General features: G+C 46.3%; 1 pseudogene; it reads right to left on the bottom strand.

Annotated features, from left to right (window-relative positions):
• Nucleotides 1-1,360: 1,360 nt before the first annotated feature.
• LOC132397881 (uncharacterized) lies at nucleotides 1,361-5,689 on the bottom strand (annotated as a pseudogene).
• Between the last annotated feature and the right edge of the window lie 1,932 nt (nucleotides 5,690-7,621).

The following is a 7,621-nucleotide window of genomic DNA, read 5'->3' as shown; positions in this document are numbered from 1 at the left end:
TAGATAGAGCTCTTATAGATAGCGGGGTCAAGGGATATGGGGAGAGGGCAGGAACGGGGTACTGATTGTGTATGATCAGCCATGATCACAGTGAATGGTGGTGCTGGCTAGCAGGGCCAATTGGCCTACTCCTGCACCTACTGTCTATTGTCTATTGAAATGTTTTTGCTTTTCTTGCGTACCAATCATTATTTGGACTCAGTAAATTATCAAAACATTCAGAGTAAATTTTCTACTTTAGAGCATTCAGGAATTTGAAGGTCCCATATTTAGTGTGCCTGGTGTATAACGTTGATCAATGAGGTCAAGTTAAATCAGCTCTGTGGCTGCTAGAATTTAAACTTATTTGGTCAGCCATTCCTGAGAATTATTGCCTGTGGAACACCATTTTTCTCAGTTGCACCTGAACCTGCATCAAATGGGACCTGATTGAGGTTTGGTGACTTGATTTATTTTAAAGGTGAGAGTTGGTTGCAATGTTGATAGGTCAATTATGGATAAGTTAATTTTTTGTTATTGAGCTAAGTTGAATGTATTAAGTTATTTTATTCTATTGTGTTAAATTCAATTAATAGTTTTTAGAATAGTGTGATTAGTTTTTAATTTTAACAAAGTGTTCATTATTTTTAACTCCTTCTGAATGACAAAGGCATGCTAAAAGCTTCATCTAGTTAATATCAAAATTCACCTGTATTTGACAGCTGGATTTGTCAATGGCTCTCAGAATTTCTGTGGCAGGACTTTTTCAGGTCCTGCCACATGGTAAAATTTTGTATCTACAAGGCCCCAATACTGCACCAAGCTTTACTAAACAAATTTGATTGAGGAAGGTTAGCTTTACAAGTCCTCAAATTAAAGGCCATCTCAGGGATTTGTGCATGATTCACCTGACACAGACATTTTGGATTATTAAAGATGAAAACAAATGATCCTGGATGTATTTTGTCCTTTTAAATTATTGCAGGCATTTGTAGTGGAAGTTATTTCAAGGCTTCAATTTCACTTGTGGAGGTACACAAAAATATGAGGGACATAGCTAGGGTGAGTTTATTCAGACTTTTTCCTATCAGGTTGGATGACATTAGTATTAGAGTTCATGGGTTTAAGGCAAGTCAGACAACATCTATAGAGGGAAATTAGTAGTCAATGTTTTGGGATTATCCCTCCTTGCTTCTAGGTTTGTTGGCAAACTGGCACTTGTGCCAGCTATTGCTGAGTACATACATCTACTGATGCCTCTGAACACTTCTTCAGTGATGTTCCTGCAATCATCGGGTGTATCAACATCATACGCCCTCCTCCAGGTGACCCAGCTTCAGACCCCAGCTTGTGTCCAGATGGCTATCTATTTATGACTCCATGGCTCCCCTCTTTTGAGCCACAACCATCTTGAGGCCCTCTCTGCCACATTGGTGGTATTGTGGATGTCTCTCCTCTTCCTCTCTCCCTCGATGCCCAACTTGCCGTAGGCTCTGGCTAAGGAATGGGCTGCGAATCCCTTACAACCAATCTCTACTGGGAGACACCTCGCTCTCCATCCAGTCTGCTGGCAGTTGCTGACCAGTCCTGCATACTTGGAGAGCTTCCTTTCAAAGCCTCTTCCAAGCAATCTTCCCATGGGACTGTCAGCTCCAGCAGCACCACTTGCTTGGTAGACTCAGACACAAGGACAATGTTTGGATGCAGGGTGGTGGCTGTGATATGGTTGGCGAACTCCAGCTGCCGTTCGAAGTCCACCAACTGCTGCCAGTCCCTTGCAGAGGTCAGGATACCTTCAGATGTTCTTTTGGCGGGTATTGGCTGCTCTCCAGCTCTTACAAAGGCAATGGTCTGCTTGGAGGGTTGGGACCGCTTCGCCCACTCCACTCCTCCACTGATGGCTTCAGCGATGGTCTTCAGGACCTGATCATGCCTCCATCGATACCATCCCTCACCAAGTGCCCTTGTGCAGCCACTGAGGATGTGCTCCAGGGTTCCTCGCTTGGAGCACAGTGGGCACGCTGATGACTCTGCTTTGCCCCATGTGTGCAGGTGTGATGGGCTTGGAAGCACATTGTACACTGCCTGGATGAGAAATTGGATGTGGTGTGGCTCAGCTTTCCAAAGCTCAGCCCAGGTCACTTTCCTCTCCACCGCATTCTCCCATCTTGTCCAAGCTCCCTGTTGCTTCATTCCCACCGCCTTGCAGGTTCTCGTCTCCTCCACTGTTACTCTCACCTCCTCCTGAACTCGGCGGCACCTTTCCTTCCCTCTGACGGTGTCCATTTGGGGAGTTGGAAAGGATCCTAGCCCAGCTCTGCCTCGTGTGACCACTCCCACCAGCCTCCTGTGATGCAGCCTTTCCTCTGCTTCCTGAACAGCTTCCTCCGCCCTCCACTTCCTGCCAGTCCTCACTTGGATCCCTGCTCTAGCCACCTTCAGATCACTCGAGTCCCTGTACTGCATCACTTCTCTGGCTCTTGTTACCTTGAATTCCTCCTCCAAGGATTTGAAGGGCAGTTGCAGTTTGTTGTGGTGTCCATACAGTGTGATGCTGCTCAGGCTCCTTGGCAGCCCCAGCCATCTTCTGAGGTGCTTTACTGACCTTCCTCTCTAAGGTTTCGACTGTTGGGATCGGAACTGCATAGATGAGGAGGGGCCACATGATTCTGGGTAGAATGCCATGCTTATACACCCAGGCTTTGAACTTCCCAGGTAGACCAGACTTGTCCACAGATTTCAGCCAGCAATCCAACTCAGTGCAGGTCGCCTGAATGGATGCCGTGTCCCTTAGAGAACTAAGCCCTTGACTGGCTTTTCTGCGATGGTTGGGATGGCTGTGCCTGCGATGCTGAACTGGAACTTGTTCTTCACCTTCCCTTTCCTCAGCACCATTGATCTTGATTTGGCTGGTTTGAAACACATCTGGACCCACTCCACCAGCTTTTTGAGCCCCTGCAGAATCCACCAGCAGCCGGTGACTGATTCTGTAGTGACAGAGAGGTCATCCACGAATGCCCTGATGGGTGGTTGCCATTGAGTGGAATTCATTCTGGGCCCTCTGCACTCTGTTTCAGCAGATTTAGTGAGCATGTTCATGGCTAGGGAGAACAGTGTCACTGAGATAGTGCACGCTGTGATGATGCCAATCTCCACCTTGTGCCAGCTTGATGTAATTGCTCCTGAAGATACCCTCATCCTGAAGTCGCTGTAATAATCAGCAATAAGGTCTCTGATTCTGCTGGGGATGTGATGTTTGGCCAGTGTGAGCTGCACCAGCTTGTGCGGAATGGAGCCATATTCATTTGCCTGGTCGAGCCACAGCACTGACAGGTTGTCCTTGTTCTCTCTGGCCTCCCTGATGAGCTGTGTCACCACAACACCGGTATGCTCCAGACAGCCTGGAATCCCTGAAACACCACCTTTCTGGACTGATGTATCGATACAGGTGTTCTTTGCTAGGTAGCTGCGCAGCCTATTGGAAACGGCGCTGAAGAAGATCTTTGCCTCGACACACAGCAGGGAGATGTTGCAGAACTGGTTTATCTGGGTGGCGTTTTCCTCCTTCCGGATCCACACTGCTTCAGCCACTCTCCACTGTTCTGGGATCTTCCCCTTCTCTAGAAGACTTGAAGGATCTTCCACAGACACAGCAGGAGTTTGGGGCAGTTCTTGTACAGTTTGTATGAGGTGCTGCTTGGTCCTGGAGCTGAGCTTGCCCTTGCTTTGTAGATGACCTCTCTGACTTCCTTTAGCTGCAGCTCTGACATGTCGAACTGCACATCTGGTTCGGGGGGTGGGGGGGGGGTCTATCAGGATGTTGCACTCTCCCAGCTCCAGCTCTCTTTCAGGATCATTGTAAATCTTCTTCAGATGTTGCTCTACGTCATCCTGCAAACAGGCCAGTTTCCCACAGTGCTTCTGCCCCAGCAACTCCTTGGTGAACTTGAAGGGGTTGGCGATAAAGGCAACATTAGGGATTAGTTTGCAACACTTGGAGGTTCCGGGCACTATAGGGTGACTCCTGGCCTGGCACCTGCTTCATCTCACCAGACTGGACCCCTGCATGTTGTGCTGTTCTTGCTCCCGCTAGACTTCATCCTCACTTGGAGGATCTTCAGGCTGTGATTGTTACAGATTTTGCCACGTGCGCACTGCTTGCTCATAGTCCTTTGATCATTGCCTGGGTCAGATGCTGTCGTGTCTGTCTGACTGGGGTGCTCATCCTCCTCCCCTCTCAGGCACCCCTGGGGGTATTTTTCCCTTAGATTCATTGTAGCTTTTGTGGGGGTCCTCCTCTCAAAGGACACAGATTGGGTTGCCAGCCCGTTCTGCCCCGGTCGCTGTCTCTCTGGGCTGTCATTGACATTCCAGACATCACCACTCTTTTCGTGGTTGTCACCCAGTCTTTCCTGGTTGTCATGATGAACTCAGGGTGTAAGCTGTGTACATACATCTACTGATACATCTGGACACATCTTCAGTGATGTTCCTGGAATCATCGGTTGTTTCGGGTCATTCAACATCATACACCCTCCTTCAAGTGACCCACCCAGTGATGATCTGACCCCAGCTTGTATCCAGGTGGCGAGCTACTTATGATTCCATGGCTCTCCTCTTTTGACCCACAGCCATCTTGAGGCCCTCTCTGCTGTATCGGTGGTACTGCGGATGTCTCTCCTCTTCCTCTCTCCCTTGATGCCCAAATTGCTGAAGGCTCTGGCTAAAGAACGGGCTGCAAATCCCCTACAACCAATCTCCACTGGGAGACACCTTGCTCTCCATCCAGCCTGCCGGCAGTTGCCGACGAGTCCTGCATACTTGGAGTGCTTCCTTTCAAAGACCTCTTTAGAGTGTGATGCACCATCAATAACTCACACTGAGACGTAAGGCGAGATATCGGCTTTTATTGACTGGAAGAAGGAACCAGGAGTGAGTGTCCATCATACTATGTCCTGGAGACTGAGGCCGAACGTCAGGCCTCAGATCACCTTTATACAGGGGCCTGTGGGAGGAGCCACAGGAGCAGTCAGCAGGGGGCGTGTCCAGACAGGCACATAGTTCACCACAGAGTGATCTTCCCATGTGACTGTCAGCTCCAGTAGCACCACTTGCTTAGTAGACTCAGACACAAGCACAATGTCTGGTCATAGGGTTGTGGCTGCGATATGGTTGGGGAACTTCAGCTGCTGTTCGAGGACAACCAGCAGCTTTCAGTCCCTTGCAGAGGTCAGGATACCTACAGATGTTCTTTTGGCAGGTATTGGCTGCTCCCCAGCTCTTAAAAAAGGCAATGGTCTGCTTGGAGGGTCGGGACTGCTTCACCCACTCCACTCCTGCGCTGATGGCTTCAGCGATGGTCTTCAGGACCCGATCATGCCTCCATTGGTACCGTCCCTCACCAAGTGCCCTTGTGCAGCTGCTGAGGATGTGCTCCAGGGCACACTGATGACTCTGCTTTGCCCCATGTGTGCAGGTTTGATGGGCTTGGAAGAACATCGTACACTGCCTGGATGAGAAATTGGATGTGGTGTGGTTCAGCTTTCCAAAGCTCAGCCCAGGTCACTTTCCTCTTCACCGCATTCTCCCATCTTCTCCAAGCTCCCTGTTGCTTCATTCCCACCGCCTTGCAGGTTCTCGTCTCCTCCACTGCTGCTCTCACCTCCTCCTGAACTTGGCGGCACCTTTCCTTCCCTCTAACGGTGTCCATTTGGGGAGTTGGAAAGGATCCTAGCCCAGCACGGCCTTGTGTGACCACTCCCATCAGCCTCCTGTGACCAGACATCTATAGAGGGAAATAAATGGTCAATGTTTTGGGATTATCCCTCCCTGCTTCTAGGTTTGTTGGCAACCTGGCACTTGTTCCAGCTATTAAGTAGAGTTTCTATTTTTCTGTCTGCTGACCCAGCCTTAAGTGTTTCTTTCTTCATGAACAATACTTTTTTTATCCTTGAAATGACAACATTTTTGCGAATGTAGGCAAAAAATATAACTATCCATTTTACAAAATCATTTAAAAATGGGATTTACAGTATATATAAATCAGAGAATTATTCTCGTTTTTTTTTCCATGATAGTAGGATATGAGCATTTCTAGCAAAATTCCAACAATCTGACTTTGATGCTGAACTAGCAGGTTTCTGACGAATGGATGCTTTTTCCATTAACACCAAAACATATGTTTATTTCAATTTTTTAAGATAATAAATGTTCAAATAACCTTGCTTTTTTAAACTCAGTTAATAAAGAGCCCAGTAAGTTCCAGCTCACAAGTTTCTTCTTGTATGTTTCAGATTGACCCCTAATGTTCCTGATGCAGGTCCTTGCTCTGGCCATATACTTCTAATTAATTCCTGACCCAGCTCTGGTCAGTCAGGAGCTTTGGTTTTGGCTACATATCCCATTTCAAAGGTTCAAAGGATCCTCTGTTCACACAATGAACTAACAGTGTCAATTGTATAAACATTAACATCATCTTAAGTCAGCAGTAGCTCGTGTCAAATGATTGAAATACTCTACCACAACCCATTATTTCAAAGGTGAATTTAGATCTCTGTGGAATAATAGTATGCGAAAGCTAGTTTGATTTTATTTGCATTTCGTATAACGTTTTAATTATTTAATTATGCTTTAAATGCTTTAGTGACTTCTGAATATTAAATGTTTGACGAACTCTAAAAAAATAATTATTTTACTTCTAGTGGTTGTGAAATATTTCCGAATGTCAGAGACAATTAATTCATTTCTCCCTCTGAATGCAACTTTTCTGTCCCTCTGCATAGGTGCTCAAAGCTGGGGAAGGCATTTTTCTTGTAGCTGAAGTTGTCCTGGGTGGTTTGAAAGTTGGCCTTTTCCCATGCACCATTATAAGCTTTAATGCTGCTCAAGCCTCAGTTCAGTACAATAGAAAGATTTGGGCAGGGAATGAAGCTTGCACATATCTACAGCAGGTAAATTGGGTGTATCTGATGCATTGAATACAGTGTTTTGGGCTCATCCTGACAAGATGTGGTTTAATATAGTTGCATAGTCATATTCTTGAGATCTTGATATTTCAAGCATTTTTGATTCAAAAATTTCTATTTTAAACCTTCTATTATGCAACCTTTTTGAATTTCATTTGCACTTCTAATTTCTTTATCAGATTTTGAATATTCTAGACTAGAAAAACTCCTTGCTTCTCATTTATATCAATGGCATACCTTTAAATTATTTGTTGAATGCAACCAAGGAAGCAATAAAGCTGTAGAAGAGCTTTCAAAAGTAGCGCAAATAGAAACATAGAAATGTTGAAAATCTACAGCACAATACAGCCCCTTCAGCCCACAAAACTGTGTCGAACCTGTCCTTCTCTTAGAAATTACCTAGGGTTACCCATAGCCCACTATTTTTCTAAGCTCCATGTACCTACCCAAGGAGTCTCTTAAAAGACCCTATCGAAACTACCTCCACCACTGTCGCTGGCAGCCCATTCCACGCACTCATCACTCTCTGAGTAAAAAACTTATCCCTGACATCTCCTCTGTACCTGCTTCCAAGCACCTTAAAACTGTGCCCTCTCGTGCTAGCCATTTCAGCCCTGGGAGAAAAGCATCTGACTATCCACATGATCAATGCCTCTCATCATCTTATACACTTCTAT

Source organism: Hypanus sabinus, chromosome 8 (assembly GCF_030144855.1).
Source record: "Hypanus sabinus isolate sHypSab1 chromosome 8, sHypSab1.hap1, whole genome shotgun sequence".
NCBI lineage: Eukaryota > Metazoa > Chordata > Chondrichthyes > Myliobatiformes > Dasyatidae > Hypanus > Hypanus sabinus.
The sequence above is the reverse complement of the archived record's forward strand: the minus strand, read 5'-3'. Positions and strand labels throughout refer to the sequence as shown.